The sequence below is a fragment of the Aotus nancymaae genome, unplaced genomic scaffold, assembly GCF_030222135.1.
Source record: "Aotus nancymaae isolate 86718 unplaced genomic scaffold, 86718_ANA_hifiasm-v0.15.2.pri h1tg000019l, whole genome shotgun sequence".
Lineage (NCBI taxonomy): Eukaryota > Metazoa > Chordata > Mammalia > Primates > Aotidae > Aotus > Aotus nancymaae.
The window spans coordinates 23,175,401-23,197,846 of NW_026988431.1; the positions used below are offsets into that span (position 1 = coordinate 23,175,401).

At 34.6% G+C, this 22,446-nt stretch overlaps 1 protein-coding gene and 1 non-coding gene across 2 annotated transcripts in view; one reads left to right on the forward strand and one right to left on the reverse strand.

Annotated features, from left to right (window-relative positions):
• Positions 1-22,446, forward strand: part of TBC1D5 (TBC1 domain family member 5) — a 561,805-nt gene that overhangs the window by 51,523 nt on the left and 487,836 nt on the right. The window lies entirely within an intron of this gene.
• LOC135275955 (U7 small nuclear RNA) lies at positions 15,455-15,517 on the reverse strand. The gene has a single exon (XR_010343538.1). It is a non-coding gene; the product is annotated as a U7 small nuclear RNA (small nuclear RNA).

Consider the following 22,446-nt stretch of genomic DNA (forward strand, 5'->3'; position numbering starts at 1 on the left):
TTCTAATTTATGGTATGTTTGACATTGTCATGAAATCTAATCCTGTTTGCTATACCTTTAGAATTTATAATTTCGTGTTGGATAATCCAGTGGTCTTTTCTTTCTTTAAAAGCATGTTACGTGTTACATATGTTGATAAAGTTGGCAGTTTTGCCAAAACTTACTGAAAACAACTATTTTTTCTTGGTGAAATTCTGTGTGGGAAAATAGAAATCTCTAGATGAGTATAATTTAATTGTTTTGTATAGTTTTCTTTTTAATTCCCTCCTGATATATATTTATCTGATGTGGCAAATTACATTATTAGTCATAATTATATTGTACATTCTTAATTTTTAGTTTTTTGTGTTTAGAACATACATGATTTGTTAAGTTGAACCAGGTAACTAGAGTGGCATATTTGTACTTGAATGTGCATTAAAAAATTGGAAAAATTCGGCCGGGCGCGGTGGCTCAAGCCTGTAATCCCAGCACTTTGGGAGGCCGAGGCGGGTGGATCACGAGGTCAAGAGATCGAGACCATCCTGGTCAACATGGTGAAACCCCGTCTCTACTAATACAAAAAATTAGCTGGGCACGGTGGCGCGTGCCTGTAATCCCAGCTACTCAGGAGGCTGAGGCAGGAGAATTGTCTGAACCCAGGAGGCGGAGGTTGCGGTGAGCCGAGATCGCGCCATTGCACTCCAGCCTGGGTATCAAGAGCGAAACTCCGCCTCAAAAAAAAAAAAATTGGAAAAATTCTTGTGTGATCTTATTCATATGTATGATAATTTTTTCTTTGTTCAGAAATGCCTATCATGGCTAACAAAAAAGAAAAGAACTATTCATATAGTCTCCCTTCAAGTTAGTTACAGTATAAAGCACTTCCTGAAATACTTTACTATAATTCTAAGAGTAATAATATGTCTTATGTGTGAGCTCTGAGAGTAGCTTCTTTATAATTATGACAAGTAAAAGTACAGCCAAAGGTCACAGTAAACACAAGATTTCTTTATATCTCATCCATTTTGTGGACAGCATATGAAGTAGTTTGGGTCCCTGCACTGATGTTTTAGTAGAGCAATCAAGGTTGTTCTCATGGAAGTGTTTCAAATCTCTTTCTGCCTACCTCCCATGTTGTTGCAAAATTTGCCATAAATATGTATTTGAATTCTGGACTAATTAAATAGATCCTTATTAAATTTAGAGTTGCAAACAAAATAGGGGACCCCGTTATACTTCAAGGATTTCTTAGGCTATTACACAATAGTGATATATAGGAGCCTTTAATAATACTAAATACTATAGTGACTTGATGCAGTGTCTCAGTATTGACTATCTTAGTATCAATATTGTTCACAGAAACAATAAAAACTAAACAACATAGCAATAACAATAAAAACAATATCACACAAATTATGTAAACATGACATGCCTATAGATGTACAATCTATTGATTAGATCCTGTATTTGACTTTAATTTGGCTGTCTAAATAGAAGTTAGAGTATTAACAAGGTCATATATAGGGAAACCTTTTATTAAAAAATGAACAGCCAGACGCTGTGGTTCATGTCTGTAGTCCGAGCACTCTGGGAGCCTGAGGCAGGAGGATCACTTGAGCCCAGGAGTTTGAGATCAACCTGAGCAACATGGGGAGAGCATATCTCTACATAGATAAAACTTTAAAAAATCAACCAAATGTGGTGGCCCCAGCTACTTGGGAGCTGAGGGAGGGAGGATTGCTTGAGTCTAGGAGATTGAGGCTGCAATGAGCCGTGATCACCCCACTGCACTTCAGCCTGGATAACATAGCAAGACCCTGCCCCCGCTGCCACCCGCAAAAAAGAGAGAATATACGTATGTTAAGAGTGATTGTATTACATCTCTTTAAGTCATCCTCAGTACACAGTACCAAAAAATACATCTAAAGAAAGAACATTTAGATGAGGATAAAATTGTAAATTATAACTTTAAGTATAACTGATAAAAGTGTTTCCTTCATACTTTTTTCTATTATTTTCACACCCTAGCATGCTTTTTCTTCCTGTAAGACTTTTAGAGTAACAGTTTTCAAATAAGGTTGGTGCTGCTCCATAAGGGAGTTTCACAAATTGGTGTGAGGTTTTCACTTGTCACGATGATTGTGAGAGTGTTTTTGGCATTTAATGGATGGGGACCAGATATGCTGGATATTCTGCAATGCAAGGGCCAGTCTCAGACTACAGATTCTTCTGAGTACCACGTAACTTTTGAATGTCTATTTGACTAAACTCTATTCAAAGATAAATCAGTAATATTTCAGTATATAAAAATATTGATAAGTTTTTATAAAATGAGGAATCTGATAATTTAGGAAAAATTTGTGTGTGGGGGAAGCTTAAGTAAAATAAATCCTCAACATTAGTGTATAATTTACTTCATATATTCTTGCCAATTCCTAACTTATGGCATTCTAAGTAGATGTTTAGTTCAAAAGTTTTCAGTTCAGTAATGTAGTTACTGAGAGCTGAACAACATATTGCAAATATATAGCAGGATTTTAAGACTTAACAACAAAGTTAATTTATAAGTATGCATCTCATTAAATTTTATTAATTAACAAGGATTTAAAAATTTCATGATTGCCATTTTAAATATTGAAGTTTCATTTTTTAGAATAATGATAAATGCATTGTTAAAATTGTATATTAAAATTAAATTACTTTTATGTTGCCCAGTCTTCAGTATTATTCTGGTCCTGTTTTCAATAATCTATTATACAGTATCTCTGTAACTTCTTGTATTACATTTCTTTACCCATTCCATTATCTGTCTTCTGTATTAGGAGGAGGGTACAGTCTGTAACTTTTTCATTATATGGAAATAGGTCCTAGGGAAGGTTGAAATGACTTTATTTTACTCTCAGACTTGATTAATGATTTGGGTATCAAATTTTAGATTGTAGATAATTTTATTTTAGATATTAAAGGCTTCGTTTCACAACATCCAGTGTTACTACTGAGAAATGCATGACTACTTTTTTTTTCCCCCACTTTTTTTTTTCCTGGCTGTATATGGCCTGTTCTTAATATTCTGGAAGGCTTTAGGATTGTTTGTCTCTGAAATTCTATGATAATGTGTCTTAGAATGGGTTTTATTCATTATTTTTAATGAATCTTCAGAGGACCCTTTTAAGAACAAATGTCTTTCAGTTTGGGGATATTATCTTGAATTATTTTCTTTTACTGTTTTTGTTTTTTTATCTTTCTTTTCCCCTAAGTTCTGTTAGTTGGAGATTCAGCACCAGTGTAGTAGAAGTGGGATGTGTGAGGTTGAGTCACTGCCTGATTGTGGGCAGAATGATTTGCTTCTCCTCAGTGTCTTTTCTGATATGTTCTGTTTGAGTTAACTTCTTTTGATAAGTTATTCATCTCTTTTCTAAAAATTTGTGATCTTGTTTCTGTTCTTCTCTCTACTTCCACTTTTTTGTCCTTGTGAAATACACCTTAAAAAATTATTAACTGCCATTTTAGTAGGGTTTTGGGAGGGAAAAGAAATAATTTCATGCGGTTAATCTATGTTTGGGGAACCAGTTGTTTTGTGTACTCATTTTGCAAGATGCAGCTCTTGAAAACTTTGTGTGACTCTTTAGTAATCTTACTTCACCTCCTACACACCTTGTTAGAGCACTTATTATGCCACATTATAATTATTAGTCTATTGCTTATAATAAGAACAGGAATTGTCTTATTTGTATCAGTGTTTTTGTGCAAAGCATATTTCTTAAATGAATGAGAACATAAACATAATGCAGAAATGAAGTAGATAATAGATAACTACAATTTAGTCAGAAGGATTGAAATTATTTATTTTAATCCCATTTCAATTAGTGTTTGATAGATTTTTTAAAACTTAATGGAGATTTATTTCTTTTAATAAAATATTAATACTGTTATCATCCTGGGGTAATCAAAGAAATGTCTTTATATTAAAGCTAAATGACAAAGTAGAGTTTCATTGTAATGGAGAATCTTGATGCATTTAATTAGGAATTAAGCTACAAGGTATTGAAAAAATGGAATGACTAGTGTGTAGTTTTACATATTAAGAAGAGTACAACAATATCATAGTAAAGGGCAAAGAATAGAGAAAAAGTCTTATCTTCTTCCATCAGCATATCATTTCAATCATTCCAAATAGTAAAATAATAAATTCTAAGGAAACATCTTTTTGTTCTGTGAAAACATGTCATAGCCACAGACAAAAGGAAAAGATCTAAATTAAGCACAAGATTTGGTTAAAAAATCTTTGTCACTCTTTTGATGAAATTTCACCATCATAATTATCTATTGTCCCTTTTTGGAAGTTTTCCTTTATCATAATATTTAGTTTTATTGATTTTAACTTCAGTGGTAGGAAATATAATTGGTTTAATTTAAACTGTTTTACTCATGACTCCTTCTTTCATACAAGTCAAATAAGTGAATCAGCAAATAGGTATTAAGTACATACAAGACCCTAGTTGGTATGCAGTGAAGTTATAGAGATACTCACTTTAGGAAGGTATCCTCTCTTAAGCTGAATGCATGTAAAGAATGGCAGATGTAAGGATCAGTAAGATAGGAAATATCTCAAAATTGTATATGATTAATTACCAATGAATGGCCCAAATGGTGTTTCTACTAATTCAGTTGTCTTTAGTAGAATGTTCACACATTCTTAAGTCATAGCTTAGGCATGATGTATATGAAGACAGAAAGGATTGATAACTTGATAAAGTTACTTAACAGTGTTCTGAATTTTATTTTTAATAATCTGTCTTTTTAGCCATAGTCTGAGTTTTCTATAAGGCCTGTTCATTTTTATGCTTGCATTTGCTTACTTGTTAGAAACATTCTTAAAATTGCTTAGAATTACTTCGGGGATATTTCATTTTTTACTTTTTAATTCATATACCGTATAATATTTTTATCAAACCATTCAAATTTTTTGAATTAAAGATTTTATACCAAAAACATACAGATAGTGAGTTTTTGCTGTACACTAGTATTTTGCTTCATAAAACATGGTTAGCATTCTTTGTTCTGTGTTCATGTATTTCTATTTCAATTCAACGTTCATATATTTTCAAGAATAGTTTCAAGATAAAATTAAATATATTCTATATATTTTCGCTTAAATGAACTCATTTTCCCCATCTTGTGACCAACTACTTCTTTCGAGTTTATTAAAATACTTTCTTGAGTGTACTAGTTAGACCATCTCTATCACTTCATCTCCCACACTTCCATCTCCTTTTCTTATCTGTATTTTTTACTGTACTATCTATGTTATATTTCTACTTTCTATATATCCAGTGTAAACAAACAAACTTTATGAAAAGCTCAAATCCAGTGCAGGAAGGTCTTAGAAAAAAAGTATAATTATGTTATTCTATAAACTTTAAAAATGTTGTCTAGGAAGCTAAAACTGCTTAACAGATGTGATTGCTTCATTGTTTCAAATTTATGCCAATCAGAGTTGATAGGATTTGATCACACTCTAGTAGATTTATGAGATAAATTGCAATATTGCATGACATACTTCAGATAGAAAAACATCAATGTAAGTTGGATATGATTTCTCGTTTAAGATAACAAGCTAGTAATTTTTTAAAATCAGATGGTTGCTACTTTGAGAGAATATTTATCAGTTTTTATGGAAATTAACAATATCGCTCATACTTCCTTCATGGTGACAAAAAGTATATTAAACTTTTTTTCATGTAGAAATTTAATTGTAAATGGGAGGCATCTTGTTACTATTTCGCAATAGATGACCTGTCAAATTTCCAAAGGCATATAAAGAAATAGGGTTGAACTTAAAAGAAATTTGTCTGCAGGAAAGGTTAACACAAAATGAAAAAACTTATATTTGTGGTACTGAATTTCTGAAAAGTAAGGTTTCAGTTGATATGTCCAAAGTCTTACTAGGAATTTTTATTTTTTTCAAACAAATAGAAGTTTAATACCTCACATAACAAAGAAAATGGAAAAGAACTTACTAATGAAGTGACAGGTTCCCCCAGGGAAGTCAGAACCAAGGAATTGGGAGTCAGGCTCTCAAGTCTGTTTGTTCTCATAGAAAATGACAGAACTATTTATTTAAAAGCCCCCTGATGAGAATGTCTTTAACTTTATTTGGGAGGTCTACATGGTAGAGTCCTTCAGTTCATTTTTGAAGTAAAAGCATGGGATCTCCTGAGAACTTGACTTGAAATTGTTACTAAATCAAATAACTTGTGAAAAGAGGGTAGAATTTTTAGTTTCTTAGATTGAAATTAAAAGTTTTTAGAATATGAGGACTGGCCAAAACAGTGAATTTAAAGAAGATAGGCATGTTTCAGGTAAGAATATTGTAAAACCTTGTAAATTTTTTCAGAAGAAAATTGTTCATCTCATTGCTTAGATTTTAAAATTTTAGAAAGTATAGGCTGGATGCAGTAGCTCATGCCTGTAATCCAAGCACTTCGGGAGGCTGAGGTGGGCGGATCGCTTGAGCCATGGGTTCGAGACCAGTGTGAGCAATATGGTGAAACTCCCAATCTACAAAAAAAATCAAAAAATTACTTGGGCATGGTGGCACATGCTTGTAGTCTTAGGTACTTAGGAGGCTAAGGTGGGAGGATCAACTGATCCTGGTCAGGTAGAGGCTGCAGTGAGCTGAGATCATGCCACTGCACTCCAGCCTGAGTGACAGGTGAGACCCTGTCTCAAAGAAAAAAGGAAAGAAAGAAGAAAGTACAGAAAATAAATAGAACAGGCAAACGTGTATTTAACATGCAGAATTAGTATATTAACATTTGCCACCACATGTATTTTTAAAATATATTTTTAAAGTCTTTCCCTTCCCAGAGATAACTGCCATACTGAAATTGGTTTATAGCTTTCCTGTTTTTGTATTATTACTACATTTATGTATTCATTAACATTAAATGTTCCTAAAGATTACCTAAAGATTGCATTTTTTTCCTTCTTATCCGTAATTATTCCTGAACTGTTACTTGCTGTGATTTTTACACCTGGTTGATTCATTTTAAATGTTGTATAATATTTCATGATAAAACAATTTATGTACCTATTTCTCTTTTGACAGACATTTAAGATTTAAGGGTCAGGATACTTTGCATAGACTTCTTCCACAGATACTCATGGAGCTTTGCAGGTCTCAGTGTTTTCAGTACACAGACAAGCTGTCATCAATTCCTATAGCATTGTATCCAGGTTCTGGCACTAGGCAGCATCCTTAGGCCATTTGATGCTACTAGAGCAGTATATTACTTTCTTCTTTTTTCTTTCTTTTTTTTTTTGAGACGGAGTTTTGCTCTGTCTTCAGGCTGGAGTGCAGTGGTACGATCTCAGCTCACTGCAACTCCCATTGCAACCCCTGCCTCCTGGGTTCAAGCGATTCTGGTGCTTCAGTCTCCGGAGTAGCTGGAGTTACAGGCATGTGGTACCACACTCAGCTAAATTTTTTTGTATTTTTAGTAGTGATGGAATTTCACCATGTTGGTCAGGATGGTCTCAATCTCCTGACCTTGTGATCTGCCTGCCTCAGCCTTCCAAAGTGTAGGGATTACAGGCGTGAGCCACCATGCCTGGCCTGCTTTCCTTTTTCTTACTGAATTTCTTGTCTTTATAAGCCAATCCACTTTTCCATTCCTGGCAAAGAAGCCTGCAGACAATGTTATGACGCTTTTGCTTTTAAACAAATGTCCTCTGAATCCTCCCAACCTCCCTAGTACAAAAAAATATAAAAGAGTCCGTATTTTTTGCATCTGTTTGAAAAAGATGCCTTTAAAGAAAAAGATTTTTTTTTAATTTTTATGCTTTTGCTTTATTGTAACCTGTGGGAGGCTAGGACCTGTGCTATTTGGAGTTTATTTTGCCACAGCACCGTGTGTGCTGGATCTGTGCATAAATAAGACATAGTTTTGCTTAATGTGAACAATATAATTTTGTGCCCAGGTATATAACTCTTTCAGTTAATAAGTGAACTCTCGAGTATTGAAAAAAATTCATTCTTATTTTGTGATCATTTTGGAATGGTTTTAGACATTAAAAAAAATTGTATCATATAAATGGCATTCTTACAGGTTCAAATTTATGTTATCATTTTCACTAGTTCAGCTAATTTAATTTTAAGGCATTTTATATTTTGGAAAAAATCATGTATTTGGTAGAAGTCATATATGTAAGAGTATATTTAAACATTTATTACACACTTAGATTTGGGTTGTGGTGCACTCTCAAACCATTAAAGAGAAAGCCATCAATTTAGGAAATTCTTTGTGTGCCCAACAGCTTGAAGCTGCCTTATAGAATGCCAAATATTAGACTATCAATTTTATTAACTATTTCACTTAAAGTTTTTCTGCTTGAAATAAAAAAGAAGCTTAAATGAATTGCTAGGTCTGGATCATTTATTGCATGTCAGTAGTTTCAGAAAGCTGAAAAATGTTTATGCTGTGTAATAAACAGATGCTGCTCTAACAATGCAATACGTTATGTACCAAAAATGATCTCTGTTTTAATCATAGATGCTGATTTAATGAGACAAGACTAGCTTACATCAAAAATGGATTTAGAATGTAATTTTTGCTTTTTGTATGTTTTTTCTACATAATTAATTGTCATACCTTTTAACATCATTATCAGATTTGGGGGAGAATGTTTATTTCTTTGATTTTCACATCTATTTTTGAATTCACAGGAATTTGTAATTGTCCTGTAAACCTATTCAAAATAGCTATTAAAATGCTTTAAAGAAGATGCCTTGTTTTATATGGTATTGTCTACTTTGCGTGAAATTCCTATAGGTGCTTAACTTTTCTACCTTTTTTTGATTGAGAATACTGAGTATTTTCTACAATTTATGGGACAGTTTTGAGGGAGGCAGTCAATCAATGAATTGACTATTGTGAGATCATGATGCTTGAGGTTTAAAATCTCTGTCATACAGTGTGCTTAGGTTGCCTCTTTGGTTTACTGTCCAGAGTCACTGGAGTCTTTTTTCATCTATGAGAGAAACACTTTACTAAGCTCTGCTTTCTTGTTCATTTAATTTATTCCACGAGCACCCTCAAACTTGACTGCAGTTGCTGACTTTGAGTCCTTCTGCATCTGTATTGTACATCTTTGATTGACATGGTTGCCTTTACATATGGTCAGGTAATTTTATATTTGTAAAAATATTCCTATTGTGTGTTTTATTCCACCGAACCTAGCAGAGTTAAATGTAGTTTGGATGCATTGGGAAGAATTAATGATTGGAAGATACAGAGTTGGTAAATTATTTATTCTGGCCCTGAGGAAGCTGAAAAGCTGAGTGAAAGACTAATAAATCATTTGTGGTAGTGCTGGTTGTCACTTCCAATTATTTTAGACGGTTTTGTGATAAACTGCAGCACCTGCTAGATAGCTGCACACCCTCCCTTGATGCTAGTGGTGCAGCTTGTTTAGTCGATTATCAAAGGCAAGTTTGTGTAAAGTTTATTTAGGATGGAAAAGAAGTTACTCTTTTTGAGTCAATTTTGTTGCTTTTCCTCATTGTTTTGAGTGCTATGAAAGGATTTCCCTGGCATGGCCAGGAATCTGTAATATGCCTACTATTTTAGCCAGGAAAGACTGTCTTTATCTTTTTTTTAAATACCTGAAGAATTGAGCTTCATTATTCCCAGACTAATTAAAAACTACATCAACTGAGATGATTAGTATGCTAAAGATCAAATCATCTTTTTGGTACCAGTTGATAGAGAACCACTGCTGCTGCTTGACCAGACTTTTTTCTTCATTCTTTGTTTAAAGGCTGAGATTTTGTAACCACTGTCCTAAAGGTAGTGAGGTTCCTTGATCCACTTGTCCTAAACTCTGCTGCTGAGATTCTTGGGAGAGGCAGACAAGAATTGGAAAAAAAGCACAGACTAGGTTGGTCTCGTTCTAGCAGTCTTGAAACAGGACTACTCTAAAACTCCTTGGGAAATAAACTATGAACACCATATAATGTGCATGCTTTATGTTTGGAATTAGCTCTTTGGTCTCTGTCAGAATTTAATAATAATTTGTGTTCAAGCCCAGAATATTAGGTTTGTTTTTATGTATTCAGAGTGATTTGGTTTTCACTGAGATTTTCAGCTTTAACATAAAAACATGGGGCAGTCTGGCTGGGTGCGGTGGCTCACTCCTGTCATCCCAGCACTTTGGGAGGCTGAGGTGGGCAGATCACCTGAGGTCAGGAGTTTGAGGCCAGCCTGGCCGACATAGTGAAACCTTGTCTCGATTAAAAATACAAAAAAATTAGCTGGGTGTGGTGGTGGGCACCTGTAATCCCAGCTACTTGGGAGGCTGAGGCAGGAGAATCGATTGAACTTGGGAGGCAGAGGTTGCAGTGAGCCAAGATCACATCATTACACTCCAGCCTGGGCAACAAGAGCGAAACTCCATCTCCAAAAATAAAAGCGGGGGGAGGTATGGACAGTCTAGAGGACTCTTCAAGCTATGTGCCTTGAATAATCTTGGTAAGTGGTCTTGTATTCATTGAGTTGCATTTTTACTCACTGACTTGCTTCTCCTCATCAAACATTTATTAAAGCTCATATGTGCCAGCCCCCTGGAACAACAGCTACTATCAGTAATAACAACTCTTTTTAAAGGTTAGTATGTGCCATGTAGTATTCTTAGCATTTTTATATGTATTAACATATTTTAATATGACAACCCTGTAAGATATTTATTATTCCTATCCTTATTTTATAAAGGAGCCCTATGGAGTAATAAGGCAATTGTGATTTAGTTTTTTTCTTTAGAATCTACAGAAGGTGGGAAACATTCTTGGTAATCTTAGTTAATTAGATTTAAGAATTTCAATCCAAGTAGTGTAATAATAACTATCGTTTATTGAAGATTTAGTTTTATATTTTGTACTATATAAATTATTTCACTTTTAACCCCTGAATAATAAATGTTATCTTCTTTGTCACTGTATTAGTTCGTTCAAATGCTGTTATAAAGAACTGCCTGAGACTGGGTCATTTATAAAGGGAAGAGGTTTAATTTACTCCTAGTTCTGCAGGGCTAGGAAGGCCTCAGGAAACTTACAATCATGGTGGAAGGGGAAGCAAACACGTCCTTCTTCACATGGCGGCAGGAAGGAGAAGTGCTCAGCTAAAGGGGGAAAGCCCTTTTAAAATAATCAGACCTCATCAGAGCTCCCATACTATCATGAGAACAGTTTGAGGTCAATCACCCCCATGATAAAATTACCTCCCACTGGGTCTTTCCTATGACGTGGGGATTATGGGAACTACAATTCAAGGTGAGATTTGGGTGGGAACACAGAGCCAAACCTATCAGTCATGATGGTGAAATTGAATCTTAAAGAGGTTAAACTACTTGCCCTGGGTTGTGCAGCTTGGAGGTGGATGGGGCTGGGATTCAAGTCAGGATCTGACTGCCTCTACACTCTATTTAGGGATTACAAACCCTAGTTCCAGTGGAACTTGGTGACCCACAGAAAGTGGAGAGGAAAGTTGTCTAGTGGGCAGCTGGGTAGCATTGACAGCAGTGGGACCAGAACTATGAATCTAGTGATTTTTTTTTTTTTAAGGTAAGTTAAAAATCTAAATTTTTATGTGAAATGTCCAGTTTTAAAAATTTTGGCAATTTATTCAGGATGAATTGTTTTCTCTCTGGATGTGGCCTGTTGATGCCAGTTTGAAACCCCTGCATATTCCTCCCAGCTTTATCAAATTGAAAAATAGTGATAGTCTATGAAAGAATATTAAGAGATTATATTAGTAAAATTCCATCCTTTAGGAAAGTTAACAGACTAAATAAAACATAATTATTTATTACTTTAGTAATTCTGTATAGCTTGTTATATACCTCAAGAGATTTAGTTAAGTTTAATTTCAGGTTATTATGGGATACTAGTAATCCAAATATAAACTATAGCATAGAGTATGAAATCAAGCAGTAAAAATGTTAAACTAGAATTTTGAAAATCTACATAGCTATGAAGTTATGGAAATGTTTATTGAAACACTGTTTTCTTCCCTCCCTGTACCCACCCCACTATTCCTCTGGTGTTTTGATTTCCTCCTTTCTCAGCTCATACACATTTCTTTTCCTATGCCCTGAATCATGTGGGAGATTTAGATACATATACATATATCTTAGATTTAAGATTCTCTCTCTCTCTCTCTCTCATCTTAAATCTAAGATACAATATAAATATAAATCTATATATATATGTATATATATATATAGAGAGAGAGTTTTTTTAAGTGAAATATCTCTGTTAGATTCTAGGTAGAATTAAATCATATGTAGAATGTTGTTACTTTTAATGGAATATAACACAGTCAAAAATCATGGTTTTAATAAATGAGGACCTGTTTGAAATAAAAGTCAGTGGTTGTTTATGGTTTTATTAAATGCTTTTATCTTACTTAAAATACAAATCAAATATTCCTGGAGACAACATGTATCATTTCATAAGTGTTTGAAAAAAAAAATCAGACTAGTTAGTTGTTAGAGGGTTCTTCCACAAAAAGATAAAAGACAAAACCTTAATAATTATTATAAACTTACTATTTTGGAATTATTAAAAATAATTTTCCTGGCAGAGTACCATGGCTCATGCTTGCTGAAGTGGGCAGATAGCTTGAGCCCACGAGTTTGAGACTAGCCTGGTCAACATGGCAAAACCCCATCTCTACAAAAAAAACAAAAATTGGCCCCGTGTGGTGGTGCATGCCTATAGTTCCAGCTACTTAGAAGGCTGAGTTTGGAGGATCACTTGAGCCTGGGAGGTCAAGGCTGCAGCCATGATTGTGCCACTGCACTCCAGTCTGGACTCTGTCTCATTAGAAAAAGAAAAATGTTCTTTCTTAATGGATTTTCAAATTCTACCTTGTAACAAAAGTAATTGCATTGAAAATCGATGGTTCTTTCAAAAATAAAGGGCTTAATAAAGTGTGAATTTTTTTAGTGGGTCCTTTAGCTCTTTTATATCTAATATAGAAATTAAATACTTGTTACTGATTTAATTTTTATAAGTTAGAGGCTTTTGACCCATAGCATTTCATTTGGTAACATTCACTTGCTTAAAGTATGGCTTCAAAAAATTCATCGAAAAATCTTTTACTATGCTTTATTATAAGAATAATATATGTTGATTACAGAAATTTTTTAAAAATTACAAAAAAATTAAAAACACATGATTCTACTACAAAGAAGCAACCAGCAAATCTCTCTGTTTTCTGAGTTCTTTAGTTTTTACTTTGACTGCTTAGCATTTTATATTTGTCTTTTCTGTGATAATATTCATAGCTTGGTTGGCTTGTTTTTAAAAGATATCATAATATTTGAGAGTTCAAATGCATCTCATTCACAAAGCTTTTCATCCAGTAGCTAGGAGTAAATTCTTCCTCTTCCTAACTTCCACGTAGCTGACTGTACCTCTATGATGATTTTTTTTGTAGCAGCATATATGCATATATACATCTCACACTGTCTTGTATTCATTTTTGTATTTTTGTAATATTCACTAACTGTTGAGTGAATAAATGAAAAAAAATTAAGACTAATCAGTTGTTAGAGGGTTCTTCCAAAAAAAGATGAAAGATCTGATCCTAATAATTGTTAGTTATAATGTCACTATTTTGAATTAAAAATAATTTTTCTTAGTGGATTTTCACATCTTACCCTATAATGAAAGTCATTCCACCCAGAATCGGTACTTTTTTCTTTTGAAAGAACCATTGGTTCTTAAATTAGATCTTAACTTCTATGTAAGATTGTTACACAGGTAGGGCTTTTGTGGAAATGTGATTATACTAAGAAATCACTGAAGTTTACAAAGCCAACAATTCTTTCTAGATCTAAACATGTACTCAGTGTCCTACTTAATAATTAAGTAATGAAGATTTACTGTGTTCAGATTTGTTAAATCTAATTTGAAGGGTAAATACTGCTAAATATATACAATATTGCATTTCTAAAATGTTGCAAAAATTAATGAATTATTGGAGTGCTTATAATTAAACGATGCTTGGGAAATCTGAAGGAGAAAAATTTTAGAAATGGTGAATCTAGTATATTCAGAATGCTAGAAGTGGATGGGTGCTTAAAAGTTACCTTCTAAAATCTTCTTTGTCACTAGGAAACAGAAGTTTTGGGAGATAAATAATTGGACCAAGTTCATAAGACTGTAGTGTATCTAATGCTAATTACTAATGTGTGCTCAATAATATTTTTATGAGTAAATGAAATGCCTTATGTATAGGGAATTGCTGAAAAATTTGTCACGTATAGTTTAGGAAAGTTGTTGCAAAAACAGTTGCCATGAATGTTCAAATTAGAAAATAGAATTATTGCATTCCCTAAATATATTTATACTTCGAAGAGAAGAACTTAGAAGACGTAATACTTCTAAAAATGTGGCAATGTATAGAAAGATGAAATAGAATGGGTTCTATTTAGCTTTGTTTCTAGCAACACTTTGACTGCATAATTGGAAGGTATCTTTGGATAAGCTTTTTGGAAACTTTTCTAGTTGGAAAAGGATTTCAGCTGGAGTGTCTAAAGGGTCACACACACAAAAAACTCCTCTATATTAAAATAAAATGTGTCCAAGCTTTAAAGAAAAGATCTCAGAGTTTGCAGATGATCCTAAAATTGGAGCTAGGGGAAATAATGAGGAACAATGCAATCAGATTCAAAAAGATTTGGATTGTTTAGGTGATTGGGCCAGCAGATGGCAAATGCAGTTCAGTGTAGACAAATGTAAAATAATTATCTTAGGAACAAAGAACCAATCATACAGCACACTGATCAGGAAAAAATTTGTGAGTTATTGTAGGAAAACCATTGAAACAGTTAACCCGGTGCACAGCTGCAGCAAAAAAGGCAAGCAAGAAACCAAATTAGCAGACGGATAGAATATAAAGCAAGAGGCAATACTTATAGTGTATTAAGAAACTTGCTAGACCCCATCCAAATTACTCAGTCTACTGTTGGTTGATAAAACTACTTTAGGAAGAGTACGTTTTTTGCCTTGGAAATAGACTGGAAATGGCACCAAACAAATCTAATAAATGATATTAAAAAGATTTACACTAATTTTTATCAACTTTCAATTTGCAAACTTTTATGGATATGGGCAAGACACTGAGTGAAAGTAAAGACACTTCAGTTCTACTACAAAGAGTAGATGGGAAGACCTTCCTAGAGGACGTGTGTGGTTTTCATTGCCTGGGGCCTTACTAAGCCCCTTTCTAGTTAGGTAGGAGACTGCCTCTCACCTCTCAAGATAGCCTAAAGGCTAGCACGAGGCCCTTCTGTAGTTTAAGAGTTCCACCTTGACAGCTAGAAAAACCGTGGGCATGACACTAAGGGGTGCCACTGAGATGCTTCTTTCTGACCTGTAACTCTTTTTTTCTTTCTTTTAATTTATCAGGGCTTCCTGGTAGAAACCAGAAAGCCTGCTAGACAAATTATGAAAGAGCCTGTAACTCTTGATGCGGTAACATAAGTTCCAAGTTTCATTCAAGGTTGTGGAGGCAAACATTTTTCTGTGATTTGCCTTCCTTGATTCCTGTCCAAGCAGATTATCCAACTTTGTCTCAGTGTTCTGAACTATCCAGTGCCTAGCCAATAAATTCCTTTTTGACTTAGATTCACTAGAATATGTGTCTGTTGTTTATAATCAAGAGCCTTAACTGGTACAGTAGTAGTGTTCTGTTTTTTTTAGGCTTGTTCCTTGTGTTGTTTTCTTTTGTCCTGTAATGTGTTTGCTTTGTTTGTTATGGTGTCTTAGATGAAATCATTTTTTGAATGAGAAGAAAACTGATCTGCAAATTGTCCTCTTCGTCTCTCTCTGCCTCTCTTTTTGTCTGTCCCTTTCTCCCTCCCCATCAGAATTTAAAAGAAGTGAAAAGAATTTGTATCTGTACCATCGGCATCTGTAATTCTTTTGTAAAATTTAACTTTATCCGTGCAATTGGATATTCAGTGTCACTGTTAAAAAATGACCTTTGGTATCGAAACCTGTTGTAAGAATGTTTACATTTTTAAATACATTATATTAGGTATCTCTAAAAATCATTTTTCTGTTTTACTTTGGAGGTAGCAAATTCATCCAATTCCATTATTTTTATAGTATCACATGAGCAATGATAGGTGGTTGGATTGGGATTACTGTCCCAAGGTTTCTGATTCTTCCATTATTGCTTTTATATTACCGTTGACTAATGAATATTTGTTTAATGAAATTTTTTGAAAACACTCATGAATTAGTAATTGTGATTTATATTTTAAGTTGATGGTGAATTAATTGATTAATACTTAGAATTTTTAAAATAAGCAGTGTCTTAAACAGTGGCTAAGTTTTCCATTTATAACACATGTCATATTGACTCATATTTTAGTTACATTGCTAGTCCAGCATATAGATGCTTAAAGTATAGCCATATGCAGAGTAAAGTAGGAAGAAAAAGTTTATTTTGGAGAGTAGTGTGTCAGGGGTATTCCCTGAAAGAATTTGAAATAAACAGGAATTTATTTTTGGGACCCTTTAATCATTCTTAAAAATCAAATGGAACCTCCCTTCCAAAAGATATTCTTGAGTTTATTACTCTCACAACTGTGCCTTGCCAGAACTCATATCCTATCTTATGACCTATATATAGCATGTCATCCATGGCATGCACTATTTTCCAAAGTAGATGTTCCATGATTCACATTTGGTACCCCCCTTCCACTCTGCCCTTTAGTATAAATTATAGGCAGTGTTAGGAGGTAAAACTTCCTCCTTTCCTTTCCTCTCTCCCTTCCTCTTTTGATAATTTTGGTTATTTGTTGCTTAAAGAAAATGATTGTGTTAGAAAATTCAGCATACAAATACATTTGTCCATTTATTCTAAGGATGTTAGGTTATTATAAGAATGGATTCAATGTGTTTTTATGAGTTTTTTATGTGAAAAATGGGATTTTTTGCATCTATTACTTTTTTCTTTTAATAGTATATTGAGAGCAGGAAATATAAACCTACAGTACCTCTTTTAATAGTTACATAACATTCTTTTATTATATAGATGTACTATATATTTTTTAACCAGTTCCCATTGATGGCTATTTGGATTGTTACAATTTTCCATTATTATATATACTGCTGCATTTAAACTACTTTTGATAATGTTTGTATATATATCCCTCATTATTTCCATAGGCTAAATTCTAGAAATGGACTTTCTGGATAGAAGGGTAATTACAAGTCTTCTGATACTTACTGCCAAACTTTACAAGTTTCATTTCCACAGCAATTTTGATTCCTGGATTTTTTACATCAATACTGTATTAATACTTAAAAAGAAAACATCTTTGCTCATTTTATAACAGAAAAGTAGTATCTTGTTGTAATGTACCCATTTTTAAGGATATTGACTGTTTATAATTTACCTCTTAATACCATTTACCTGTTACTCAGATATTTTTCTTATATTTAATTACTATATTATATATTAAGAAGATGGGTCTTTTCTAGTATATTTATCAGTATTTTTTTATTGATTTTTGTTTTGTTTTGTTTTGAGATAGAGTCTTGCTCCCTTTCCAGGCGCCAGGCTGGAGTGCAGTGGCGTGATCCTGGCTCACTGCAGCCTCCGCCTCCCGGGTTCAAGCAATTCTCCTGACTCAGCCTCCCGAGTAGCTGGGACTACAGGCGCGCACCACCATGCCCAGCTAATTTTTGTATTTTTAGTAGAGATGGGGTTTCACCATGTTGGCCAGGATGGTCTCAATCTCTTGACCTTGTGATCCACCCGCCTCAGCCACTAAAGTGCTGGGATTACAGGTGTGAGCCACTGCGCCTGGCCGATTTTTTTAAAAACTAGTAAGTTGAGGAATTTCGTTTTTTTGTTTGGATTTGTTTTATTTTTGGGTCATATAACCATTTAAAATTTTTATGTAATCAAATACATATTGTTTTACATAAAAATTTTCATCTTTATTTTTTAAAACTTAAAAGACTTAATAAAGTTTTAATTGATGTAGGATTTAAAAATAATCAGTTTTGGGGCATGTATTCTGTATTTTCTATGTATTGGCTTTGCAGACCTCAATGTACATACAAACTTCAAATCATGAATATAAAGGAAAGAACACTGGAACTGCTTCCAGCTGACTGTGACCTTTAGTCTTAGCTTCTGCATCTGAGAAATGAACATATTGGTTGGGCACAGTGCTGTTCATTCTGGTTTTTTTTTGCCCATGAATCCCAGTAAGAAATAAAATTTAAATCACAACTACGAACACACATGTACATAAACATATGCAAGTGTATGTATGTGTAAACATACACATACACTGTGTGTTCTGCTTTTTGTGTGTCATGCCTATCATGCCATGCAGTGCCAGATTATTAAAAAAAACTCACTAAATTGCTTTCATTACCTACTAAGGGATGTTACAATTTGAGAAACACTTGTCCAGTGGACTTTAATTGGACACTCAGATGCCTTCTGGGGCTGACCAGATAACAGTTGCAAATAACTTACCACTTCAGCTAATCAGAGGGCTTGGGTTCTATCTAAAGGCATTTAAATTAAAAGACAGTAAAACAAAGCATCTTGTTAGGTCAGCACACATTTTCAAGTGAAATTCAGCCTTCAAATTCGGGACCCTATCCTCCTATAGAGAAAAAAAATACATTAAATGCAGGCTTGTTACACTGTAAGATTGCTATAAAATATTTTAAACAAACAGTTCATGGTCAGGCAGTGAAATCAGACTATACTTTTAATAGTATTGGTTTAGATGCTGATATTTGAATGCTTTCCAGGTAACGTCCTCCTCTAAACTTCTTTGGCACTGTGACAACTTGTAGCCATGAAAATTAGGAGATAAAATGGCCTAACTCAGTTTTCCTGATTTGATGAGAAATAATGCCTGTGATAGGATCTGAGAAGAGAAATATGAAAGAGAGTATTCCAGGTATCTGAGTTACTCTCGAGGCTGATTAGAGGAGAAAGTGTGCTGGCTGTGGTGGTTCATGCCTGTAATCCCAGTGCTTTGGGAGGCCAAGGTGAGAGGATTGCTTGGAGCTTAGAGTTAGAGATCACCAACCTGGGCAACATAGCGAGATTCTGTCGTTACAAAAAATTAAGAAATTAGCTGGACATGGTGGTATATACTATAGTCCTAGCTACTTGGGAGGCTGAGGCAGGAGGATTACTTTAACCCAGGAGTTTGAGGATGCCATGAACTATGATTGTGCCACTGCATAGCAGCCTGGGCGACAGAGTAAGACCCTGTCTTAAAAAAAGGTGGGGTTGGGGGAGATAGGTGAACTTTGTCCTTTCCATTTCAAATGAAAGTGATGCACTATTCCAGCAACTGTGTCCAAAAACACTTTTAAGAAGATGGTGGCCGGGCGCAATGGCTCATTCCTGTAGTGCCGGCACTTTGGGAGGCTGAGGAGGGCGGATCATGAGGTCAGGAGATGGAGACCATCCTGGCCAACATGGTGAAACCTCATCTCTACTAAAATACAAACAATTAGCTCAGCTTGGTGGTGCACACCAGTAGTCCCAGCTACTCAGGAGGCTGAGGCAGAGGAATTGCTTGAACCTGGGAGGTGGAGGTTGCAGTGAGCTGAGGTTTCGCCACTGCATTCCAGGCTGGCGACAGAGCAAGACTCCATCTCAAACAAAAAGGAATATGCTAATGAATAACCAGTGAAAAAGTTCAATGTCAGTGAAGAAATAAAACAGCATTTGGATATCTACCAAATCTCTTGTGTCTGTGTGTACACACACACAATTATTTTTATGACTTGATTTTCTGGTTTTGGGGATAAGACTACATATACTTTCAAGAGAGATTCTGTGATGTATAACCATTAAGGCTTGCTTTTGGTGACTTGGGTAATTGTAATGGAACCATGGAGCCATTAGGCTCCAGATGGAACTTTAATCTGGCTTCTGATTGAGCAGAGTGTCCTTGTAGAGTTTCTTAGCATCTGTTTTGGAAATATGCGACATTATTCAAAATTTGTACAAATTAAGCCACCCTTGGATTATAATTCAATTTTTCTTTATTGTTAAATGTATTATAAACAGTTTTATGCAATCAAATTAAACTAGCTTATACCTGTTATTTATTTGTCTGTTAAGTGGTCATGTAGATTTTTGTGACTGGATATAAGAAAGCTTATGTTAGACTTCTAAAGATTGTTATTTGTTCATAAAATGTTGTTTATTAAAGCTATTTCCAAGTTACTAATAGCTTTCACATAGGTACTTATATTGAGAGACTATTTAAAAATACTTAAAATTATTTCTGTTATTTGAATAACGGAAACTCCTAAGTAGTCTGCCTTATTCCAGAAGGAAGTTTATTTTTTCCCACAATGGAAACTATAGATAGGAGAGCTTCTAAGGCTTGGTCTCCAAGCACTATACGAGCAAGGTATCAGCCTGACTTTTTCATTTGTCCTCAGGCTGGTTTCCTTTCTTTTTATAGGATAGCTACTATTGTAGCTAGAACAGCAATCATTCTTCAGTTCCAGTAGGGAAACAAGAATTTTTCTCATTATTTTAGGCTAAGAGTTCTTTCCTTCAATTTTATTGGCCCCATTTAGATCACATGTTTATCTCTGGACCAGTAGCAATCACCATGTGCTGTTTGGTTTAAGTCTGGGTTTCTGAACCACTTACTTGCAGGAAGGATGGTCTTACAGTGTTTGGTTCAGAATCTAGCCCTGGAGCTTGAGGGAGTCCGGACAGGTCAGCTTCTCCTAAGTCAGGGGAGGGGAAAGGTAAAAATGCTTGTTGTATTTGCAACCAGTGGAGTCTCTTGTATAAGCATTACAAAAGTTCTAATCCACTCCTCATTTTAAGATTTTAGTTTCTTTCTCTTTTTGCATTTTTATTAGTACTATGGCTTTTAATTATTTTCTTGTTTATAGAACACAGAAATTAAAATCATGTTGTGGAAAGAAATACTAGTTAGGTGTTTTATAGTTGCTTGGGTTTTCTTTGTTATGTAGAGATTGGAAACATTGTAAATATTGCCTGACACAGGTAAAGTGCAAGAAGATTGCATTATTAAATAAATGTTAGTGACATTTTCTCAGGAAACTGTCATATATCATCACTATTTGTCCCTCCCCCAAAGGAATACATTACAGTTCTGTAGGCCCAAATTCTCAATGGTTTGTCTTGCCATGTGTAACTAGGATTTTTTCAAGTATTAAAGTATAATTTATATATTAAAGTGTTTAATGACTGAAAATGCAAGTACTGGAAATGAAGAGTTCTAAATTGATAGCAGAGGGATCTTATCCTGGATTTAAGTTAGGAAGACTAAAAATACTGGTATGTAAGAAAAAATTCTTCAGGGAATATTGGAGCAAATTTAAGTTTGAGGTTTGAATTGTCTGTCCCTGGTTGGTAGTATTTGTTGCAGGTTTTCTTGAAGGATGAAAGGCTATATCCTATCAATTCATCCACTGTTCAAAAATTTCTTTAGCTCTTACATATGTCAGAGTGCACTATTACAAATACCACTAATTTGGAATTTGTAATAAATTGATTCGAAGTAGTTTTAAATTAAAAGGTTGATAAGCAATTAGCAGAATAGAAATCTCTTTTTAGCTTTTTTAGGATTAAAAAACAAGGCGTGGCTGTCGTGGCACACGCCTATAGTCCCAGCTACTCGGGAGCCTGAGGCAGGAGAATCGCTTGAATCTGGGAGGCGGAGGTTGCAGTGAGCTGACATCATGCCACTGCACCCCAGCCTGAGCGACAGAGTGAGACTCCGTCTCAAAAAAACAAGGCATTCTAGATGCCTTTCTCTCCTTTATCCATATGTCTAACAGGTGTTGTTGATTCTTCCTAGATGCTTATCTCTGGAATCAGTTCTTCTTGTTCTGCTTAGACCTTATTTATCATTTGGACTCCCTAATCTCTGTGTGAGAATCTTCATATGATTCATATTATTCAGCACCTTGACTTTTTCTTTTTGAACTTAGCTCCATGTGAGCACATAGATCCATGTGATTACACAAATACACTCATTCAATTTTTAAAGCTTCATAGTATTCCCAAGTAGGGATGTGTAGTGTATAATCTCAAAATAGTCTTTCTCAATGATAGATCTCATTAGGTTTTTGTTCTGGTTAAAGGTTACCTTCTTGTTCTGTCTGTACAATGGTGATTCTCAGTCATGGCAGGGAACATTTACTTCCTAAGGATGGGTGAATCTGAATCTTGCATGGAGCTTTTAAAACTCTATCTCCCAAATTCTGATATACCTTCCTACTTGATGATTTCTCTTGTATTAAGAACTATAACTAGGCCGGGCGTGGTGGCTCATGCCTGTAACCCCAGCACTTTAGGAGGCCGAGGTGGGGGGATCACCTGAGGTCAGGAGTTCAAGACCAACCTG